A 9,805-nucleotide genomic window follows, 5' to 3' on the forward strand; every position below is an offset into this window, starting at 1 on the left:
CTTTGTGAGAAATTTATTTCTCTACCAATACTATTTCTTCTACTTTTGATTTCCAAAAATGGAAAGAAGATATGAAATAACAATTTCCTTTTTTTTTTCCTCATTCGATGTCATAGACAATGCCCGAACTGTGCAATTTCTGAATAACTGATCACAACCACGAAAATTTTAGGTTCAGAATTCCTTCAACTTAGTTTTGGGAATTCATTTGTTATGGGCAAGGGTGGATGCAAAATCTATATCTATATAGATTTAGAGACAGAGGGTTATCTGACCTTTTTTTTATGCTTTTTTTGAGCTAATCTCTCGAAAACAGTCAAATTTCACTGAGTTGTTGTTGTAGTATTTAGAAACAGAGGTCAGGCAATGTGGCAAGCTCATTGTTATCTCTATCAATACTATAAAAGGGAAGAATCGCACCAATTCCAATCCATGATGTAAGTTTCTTTTTTCCTTGCTAAAATCATCTTTCTTTTTATGAATCAACTGCTGGAAGATTCAATTGACTACAAAGTCACAGGTACATAGAATTGGACTCTGTTTGAGATATGCTCTCATATCCCTATTCTTAATCCCCATAATTTACAATCATCGAATGTATAGTCTTTCATGTCGCACATTTTTCTCCTGTTGGAAACTGAAAATCGTGGAATTGGACTCTGTTTGAGATGTGCACTCATAAATATTCCTACTCTTAACCCCCGTAATTTATATTCATCGAATGTATAATCTTCAATGTCGCACAATTCTCCCATGCTTGGAACTGAAAAGGGGAATTTGGCAATGACTTTTTCTCGCTAATACCAAATGGTGGTACTCTATTTTGCCTTCTTCTTCATCTCTTATTATTAGTATTATTTTGCTTTACATGTTCTTTTGGTAAAAAAAAAATTCAGTTGAAGAATAGAGAGAAGTAGTGAAAAAGAAGCTGAAATATATCCTTCTTTTGTCTGTTTCGAGCTTTAATTTAAAATAATGTTGCTTTTGAAGACACAATCTTAATTCTTATGTACAATCTTTTATGGAATATGATACTCCGGTGCTTAAAATATTATCGATGCCCATCATATATTTGCTGTAATTCATGTTTTCGATGTTTCAGGTTCATTTTGAATACTGAACAACTCTTCAGATAAAATTTGATAAAGTGAGATAAAAACTTGAAACACCATCTCTTACGTTGTTGCCTAAGTAAACGACTACAGAACATTTTCATTTTATTCCGTTGGATTTAGTACTTTTAGTCACTGCCCATACCAACAATTTTTTTCCACCAGAAATTTTCTTACTTCTTGTGATGTGTAGCTTTCCTCTTATTAAGTCTAAATATATCTATTATGTTGTCGTCCATTGATTTGATTACTCTCAAATAGATTTACATAATGAATATTCATCTAACCTTTGATACATACATAATGGTACTGAGACAAGATGATTGTTTGTGATTTGTTGTATTTATTTGTAAAAACTTTCTGACTACTGCTTGATTTCAAGTTGGACTTTCGGAATCTGCATCTACTCCTCTCTAACAAATAATTATATTCAAACTAATATGCTTTCCAGGAATAATCTGTCAATATATAATGTTAGAGGTGTACATTATCCAAGGCTTAGTCCATCTGCATCACTATTTCTTAAGTTCATAATTTCTCTTTCGTGAAAATATATCATACAGCTATGAGGTAAATACTCAAATAAACATGTTTTAACACATTTATCCACTATTATTACTCCTTTATAAGTAGAGTAAGAGTCTTATGATAAATGAATTCTACTATATAAAAGAGTCAATAATTATTTTCTTTCTCTGTAAAAGTTTGTTACATCTCTTTAGTTGAGTTTGTACCTTCATTTTCTTTGTTCTGTTGGTTTTCATTTGTTTTACTCACATGAGAATATTGGTTAAAAAAACAGAAATGAATATAAAAAGGGGAGTTTCATAATTGAATCCTGATATATTTTTCCTATTTTCCAAGGAGGTTGATGAACCAAATGAAACCAAAATACTACTATGAGAACACATTGACCCAAGAGGGGGGGAAACACCACTAGGAGAAGAAACAATATTCTATCTTTTAGTAGGATGTCGTTCAATTTTTGCCGTCATTTTAATAGTTTTGTTTACGTTTGCCCAACTTAGATGGTAGACAAAGGTTACTAGACGTAGGTGGTTGTATGCTTACCATAACTACATTATTGGTAGAAAGATGACGATGATGCCAATGAACTTGGAAATGGTAGTGTCAGGTCTAAGCAGAGCAGGAGTGAGGAGAGCTCACAAACCGTAGAGCAGTATAAGGCTCCTAATTTGAGCAATGTTGTATCAAAGCCAGAGCCATTTCAGGGTGATGAGGATGTAGATGAGACTTGGCGTAGAATGAAAGGACATACAACTGGTGATTAGGATTGTACAGGGCAAACCGATAAACTGAACTAAATCGGTAAAAAAATCCGACAAGTGGTTTGGTTTGATTTGGTTTGGTGTGTGGAAAAAAACCCGACCATTATAGGGTTGGTTTGGTTTTAACTAAAAAAAGTCAAATCAAACCAAAAACGACTCGATTATAGATATATTACTTTTAAATTATGTTATACATAAAAATATTTATTAAAATATAATTTATAAATATTTTCTTAAAATTTTTCATAATTTTTGTTTTCTTTCTTACATTTAGATTTGGACTTGAGAAGCCCATCTAAATAATATACAAAAAAGCTCAGAAGGAAATGAACACCGGAAGCCCAAAACATGTTATGTAATTAGAAAACCCTATTCGGCTACAAATGGTTTGGTTTGGTTTGTAAAAAATTCGAATCAATCCGAAAAACCCGAGAAAAATTGATATCGAAAAACCCGACTTTTATTGATTTGTTTTGGTTTATAGATTTAATAACCCGACACAAATGGTTTGATTTGGTTTGTAAAAAATCCGAACCAACCCAGTTCATGTACACCCCCTACTTACAAGTATAAAATAAACATGAAAGTCTTACTGTTAGTGTAGTTAAACAAGTTGTTATGAGTTAGTTAGCTATTGTAATAGATTTTGGTAGAATTACAAACAAAGGCTTGATTCCACAAAAAAAAAATGCTTGATTAATAATATTAATTTTCCATACTGATAAAAGAAGCGGCAAGGCAAAATTGTCTATCAAATATATCTATATCTTGAATTTTTTTACTCACACCATCAAAGACTATATTCTTGAATTTTTTTCATTATTGTGCACGGACAAATTTACTAGTCTTTTGAAATAAATGAAAAAAAATTATGAGGGGACAAATAATTAGAAATGTTGTTGATAGTAAATTTTTGAGCCAAGCTATCATGACCACCATGGTTGAACTAAATGTGGGAGAGAAATAAATTCAGTGCTAACATGTTCAATGACCTCTTTTTTAATCTAGGACACATTATTTTATAGATAGATACTTAATATTGATATATTTGTTTTGACTATCACTTTTGTTATTCTTAACCATAAAGAAAACTACTTAATTGTCACAATCTAACCTTAATGGCTTAGAGATAAAGTCAACAGTTTAAACTCTATATGAAACTCTTCGACCATACTTCATGTGAAATAGCTCCAAAACATGAAACAAACTCAACCTTCATAGTGAAAGTAGTCACAAGAGTCTGTTTAACACTTCTTCAAGACAAAGTATTTAAAGTTTAAGTTCAATGACATATAACTCACAATATAAATATGAAAGTGAGGATTGATACACAAGTCGTTTCCATGAGAGGAAGCTTCAAGTAATTAGGTCAATAATTCAAGAAAATAAGGAGATTGAAATGATGTTACAAATCTTATTAAAGCAAGGTGGATTAGAGGCTTGCATTCAGTGTATTCTGTGATAAAATATGCCACTAAGATTTAAAGGTAAGTTTCATAAAATGGATTGTTAGACTATGTTATATGTAACAGAGTGTTACCAATCAGGAACTTGCACATTCAAAAGATGAAGTAGCGAAAATAAAAATTATGAGATAAATGTGTGGCATACAAGAGATATGAATTGGAAACAGAAATATTCGGGACAAGGTGGGAGTAAGTGTGAAACAAGATGAAAAAGTAAAACTGAGATGGTTTGAACATGTGAAGAGAAAATATATACAAGAATTCCCTATTGAATAGGTGTGAGAGATTACTATGGTGGGTGAAGAGAGATAGCGATAGACCAAAAAAGTATTGAAAAGAGGTAATTAGCCATGACATCACACATATGCAACTTACGAGGACATGCCTAGATAAAGAATATATACAAGTCGAAGATTAGGGTAAAAGATTAATAAATACTAGTAATATTATTATTTTTTGTCAAATATGTTATCCATGATGCTCTTACAAAATATGGACTTTCAGTTTTTATAATTATTTAAATTAAAATATTATTAGTTTGAAAAATACGTATCAATTATTTTTTTACTGCATTAGTTACAAATATAGCTCAAATTACTCTATTTTATCCGTAAAGCTTTCGTTATTTGCTTTCCAAATCGCTTCGAATTTGTTAGCCTTATCTGACTTCTTTTTATGTTTTTTTGAGCCGAGGGTCTTTCTGAAACAACTGTCCTACCTTGATAGGAGTAAAGTTTGCGTACACTTTACCCTCCCCAGACCCCACGATGTGGGATTCCACTGGGTTATTGTTGTAGTTACCAATATGTGATTATTAATTAATGTATTTTCAAAAATAAAATATATCTTCAACACGTAATTTAATATCGTTTATAAATGCACATATATTCGCAATTGTTTATCATTGGCCTAATTTGTGCAAACATAAAGGTTTTTTCACGAGAAAGTATTACAAGAAAGAATACAAGAAATTATCACCTGCGAATTGCGATCACATGGGCATTTGGTCTAGTGGTATGATTCTCGCTTAGGGTGCGAGAGGTCCCGAGTTCAATTCTCGGAATGCCCCCTTGCTAAATGCTTAATCTTTAGCTAAACTTCCTTTTTCTTTTCAAAATACTCCTAAGAACTGTCTATATAGACCATAAAATTAACATTGCCAACAATAAAGGAAATACATCAAATCACCTTGAATTTGGTATTAAAGTATTTTTTTTATAAAAAAATATTTCATTATTATTGAGAAGTATGTAAAGTTTCAGTTTGTTGATATGTGAAAATGATTGTATACACCATCAAAGAATGTGGTGATTATTTTTAACCAGAGGTAAAAGAGGTACAACAGACAATTGTTATTGTCGTTAAATGATTTTAACGACCGGATAGTAATCCGATCGTAAAACTTTTAACGATAGAGCTTTTAATGAAGTTGTTAAATCCTAACAAATTTAGGAAGCTTACAAACTTTGCTACAATTGAGGGTAAACTAATACAAGCTTAACATCTTGCTTTGTCTGCCTTAATTGTATCAACATGTTGTACGCGTTGAATAACATGTAGCTGATTTTTAGGAATAAAATTATTAATTTAAAGATTATGATTAACGGGGAAGATGCACATCTAATAACATATAAAGATAGATGAAGTTATCAAGGAAATATGAAGAATTATTAAGATGATATGACTTTTTCATGATCATCAAAAAGGGGGGATGAAGAGAAAATCTATGTACAAAAGTACAAGAATCAGTTTCAACAAATTTTCAAAGAAAAGTGAAGAAGTTATCAATACTGTAGGGAACTCATTAGAGAACCTGTATTCCTCTAACAATATTGGAGACTTTTTGATGAAGTTGTTCCACTTGTAATTGAATTTATTTCAACTCAACAAAGAACTGAAATTCATAATTCATGCACATGAAATTAGCTTGGAGTTAGAAAAAAAGAGGTTATATGCATGAAGAAAAGAAGCAAAGTAAGTCAAATTATAATTAGATTCATGGTAAGACATAGCCAATTCTAGATAGTATCAAAGAAATAGAAGGTTGTCACATATAAATACATTACGTTAAAATTGTTGGTTTCTTAACCACATTCAAAGCAAGAAGAGTTCTACATAAAGAGTCTTGCAACCAAGAAATCCGATCTTATCAAGATATATCTATATAGTTCTTGAATTAATTATAATTGTTAGTTTCTTTGTGTGGTTCCAAGATAGTATATTGATTATACTTCTAATTGATTGTAATAGGTGTTGTTTTATATTTCTAAGAAACTTTATTGTCTGTGTAGAGTTATTAAAAAGAGGGTAGAAGAAGGTATTGTTGAAAAACAACTGTGAGGTGTGCAAAAGTAACTGTGACCTTCAACTTTATTGTCTCGCAACAACTTTCTTTCTTCTATAAGAGGTTGTATAAAAAGCACTATGAAAATTGAATTTAAGTATATTGAATGTAATTACACAATTTGACTTGTTTAATTATTTGGTCAAATAATTACTTAGTTAATAGAGATTTTGGTGTAACTGAGAAGGGTAATTAACTCTCCAATCAATTATTTTTTACAATATGAATGACAATATCATTTATAAAATGGACATATTTATCAAATATTAACCGTGTAATTAAATTGTGCAACCAAATAATATGCTTGTAATTACAATTATGACTAATAAACAGATCATCACAAATACAATATTATATAATTACTAAGTTGTATAATTATTACCGTAATAATTATATCAATTTCAATTATCAAATGACATTCTAACACGGATTCTAAATAAAAATTAGCATCAATTTAATTTGCTCGTGAAAAATAAAATCTCTCTACTTCTTATTGCCTCTTATTTTATTATAATATAAGTTTCATATATTTAAGATCACATTCGAATATATCAAAACCGATACAAAATTATTATTATTTTTTGGTGAGGGTAGGGCTGAGGAATTTAATTAAAGGAACCAGTGATTGTTATTTGAGTCGAGGGTCTCTCGAAAACAGTCGTCCTACCTTGGTAGGAATAAGGTCTGCGTACACTTTATCCTCCAAACCCACGTTGGGAAATTTTACTGGGTTGTTGTTGTTGTTCAACCAGTGATTGTTATCTCACTATCACTGGATAGGTTGTATGTGACACAATTGATACACTAGTGACGTCAGTATATTAACTATTTTCCATAAGTTTAGATCATCAATGAAAGCAACAGTTTGATCCATCCTAGCTTTTTATTGAGATGAATTAATTGATAGGAAGATCCATTGTCTCTCCAATTATTCTCCTGTCTCGTGTTATTTGTCCACGTTATTAAAAATATTTATTTTTAATTTTTTATTGAATTATAAAATTAAAATCAAATTAATTAAAATTTTCCATTTTCTCTAAAATATAATTCATTTGAAAGTATTCCCTTCATTCATTTTTATTTGTCAACTTTGGAAAATATAGTCTTACGTCTTAGAAAATGATTTGTGGAAAAAGTAATCAATATGAGGGCAAAATAGAAAAGAAGTTATTATCTTATGTTGAAAGTGATAAGTAAAAATAAAAATTTGTTTTTATAAATAGTGTACAAGTAAGAGTTAATGGAGGGAGAGAAAATATTGTAAAGTTTAAAGAAAGTTCCCCCAATGTTTATCTCGGTATTGATGAAATAAGACACATAAATAAAGTGTATTACAAAGAGGTCGGTGAAAGAGATTAATCCTTTGATTTATTTCATTAACCTCAATAGTTTATGTACACAAATACAAGAGTATAATTAGGCTATAATTAAGAAAACTAAATATCTCTATATTAGAAACTAAATAAACTAAATATCTCTATATTAGAAACTAAATAAACTAAATATCTCTATATTAGAAACTAAATATATACAATCTGTTATAATCTATCAGAATATATTTTCATATATTCTAGCACATCCCCGCAGTCGAAGCGGGAGATTGTCGAATGCTAAGACTGTCCCAAAAATCCTCAAATAACACCAACGGAAGGCCTTTGGTGAAGATATCTTCAATATGATAATGAGAGGGTACATGTAACATTCGAACCTGGCCACGAGCCACCTTTTTTCGTACAAAATGTATATCCATCTCAATGTGCTTAGTGCGTTGATGCTGAACAGGATTACCAGCTAGATAAATGACACTAACATTATCACAGTAAATCAAAGTAACTCGTGGAATAGGACAATGAAGTTTCAAAAGCAAGTTTTGCAACCAATACGACTCAGAAATCATATTGACAATCCCTCGGTATTCTGCCTCTGCACTCGAACGGGACAAAATAGCTTGACGTTTGGCGGCCCATGAGATCAAGCTATCACCCATAAAGACACAATAACCCGAATTTAAACGTCGTGTATCAGGGCACCCACCCCAATCAGCATCAGTATACGAGACAACAGTGGTTGTGGAGGGATAAAGGTGAAGACCATAATCCAAAGTAGGTAGAGCACGATGCGCTTGAGAGCGTTCATGTGCTCATCCCGTGGGTCATGCATAAATAAGCATACCTGTTGCACAACATAAGTAATATCGAGTCTTGTGAACGTGAGGTATTACAGTGCTCCGACAAGACTCCGATAAAGTGATGGATCCGTAAATGACATGCTCGTAGTAGCCCTAAGCTTCAGCTTTGTATTAACCGGAGTAGAAGACGGCTTACACGAGGAAATGCCAACACGGTCAATAATCTCAGCTGCATACTTTTTTTGAGATAAAAATAGACCGGCGGTATGACGAGTGACAACAATGCCTAAGAAATAGCTCAACAGGCCCAAATCCGTCATAGCAAATTCTGAGCTAAGAATTGATATGATAGACTGGCGAAGCTCATCGGAGAAAGCAGTTAAAATAATATCATTGACATATAATAAAAGATAAGCCATAGAAGAACCTCGAGGATAAACAAACAAGGAATGATCGGTCTTACTGTGAGAAAACCCAAGGGTATGGACATAATCAGCAAACCGCTTATACCAAGCCCGCGGAGCCTGTTTCAGTCCATATAGAGATTTCTGCAGCAAATATACATGGTTAGACCGATTAGGATCCCGATAACCCAAAGGTTGATACATGTACATAGTCTCCTTGAGCTCGCCATGTAAGAAAGCATTTTTGACATCAAGCTGGTGAATCGGCCATGCCTTGGAGAGAGCCAGACTAAGAACCGTACAAATAGTCGCCGATTTGACAATCGGACTAAATGTCTCACCACAATCCACGTCAATCTGTTGAGTTTTACCATCACCTACAAGACGAGCTTTATGTCGCTCAAACAAACCATCAGAATTTTCTTTATGAGCAAAAATCCATATAAATTAATAAAAATACTCTTCTTATTTATGATTTTTTAAAGGGCGTGTGAAAAGAAAAGTAGATAAGTACTATGAAATGGATGGAGTATTACACCTTTATCTCAATCTATGTGATGGCATGCGAATTTTGAGTTAAATAAATTATTATTTGATCATAATTATTTGTATGTCTTTAACAAATTCAAATTATTAATTATTGTAATGTATAGTACCTTTTTGTAATTTTTAAATGTATAAATTTATTTTGAAAAACTATAAGATTTTTTGTCCAAAAGTACGATTAAATTAAGTTATGCCGTTAGTTCAGGATTCCAAAAGACCTTTGTTGTGTTTTAAACATGAAATTTATTTTGTATTTTTAAAAATTCTATAAATTTCTCATTTAACTTAGTTTTTATTTACTATTTTGCTTCAAATCATCTTAAATTTACATAGTTATTTGATGAACGTTACGTTAGGTAGGATTGTTATTTTATAAGTGATTTAGATGTTTTTAATAAAAATTGGGATGGCATCAATTTATTTCTACAAAATTTTCATAGTATGCGGGTGTAAGCATGCTTAATTTACAAATACGAGGAATGTATATGTAAGTGAGTCAAATGAGTCATATAGATA

At 31.4% G+C, this 9,805-nt stretch overlaps 1 non-coding gene across 1 annotated transcript; it reads left to right on the forward strand.

The window, feature by feature from the left end:
* Positions 1-4,864: 4,864 nt before the first annotated feature.
* TRNAP-AGG (transfer RNA proline (anticodon AGG)) lies at positions 4,865-4,936 on the forward strand. Its single transcript has one exon. It is a non-coding gene; the product is annotated as a tRNA-Pro (tRNA).
* The last annotated feature ends 4,869 nt before the right edge of the window (positions 4,937-9,805 follow it).

This window comes from Solanum dulcamara, chromosome 3 (assembly GCF_947179165.1).
Source record: "Solanum dulcamara chromosome 3, daSolDulc1.2, whole genome shotgun sequence".
NCBI classification, from domain to species: Eukaryota; Viridiplantae; Streptophyta; class Magnoliopsida; order Solanales; family Solanaceae; genus Solanum; species Solanum dulcamara.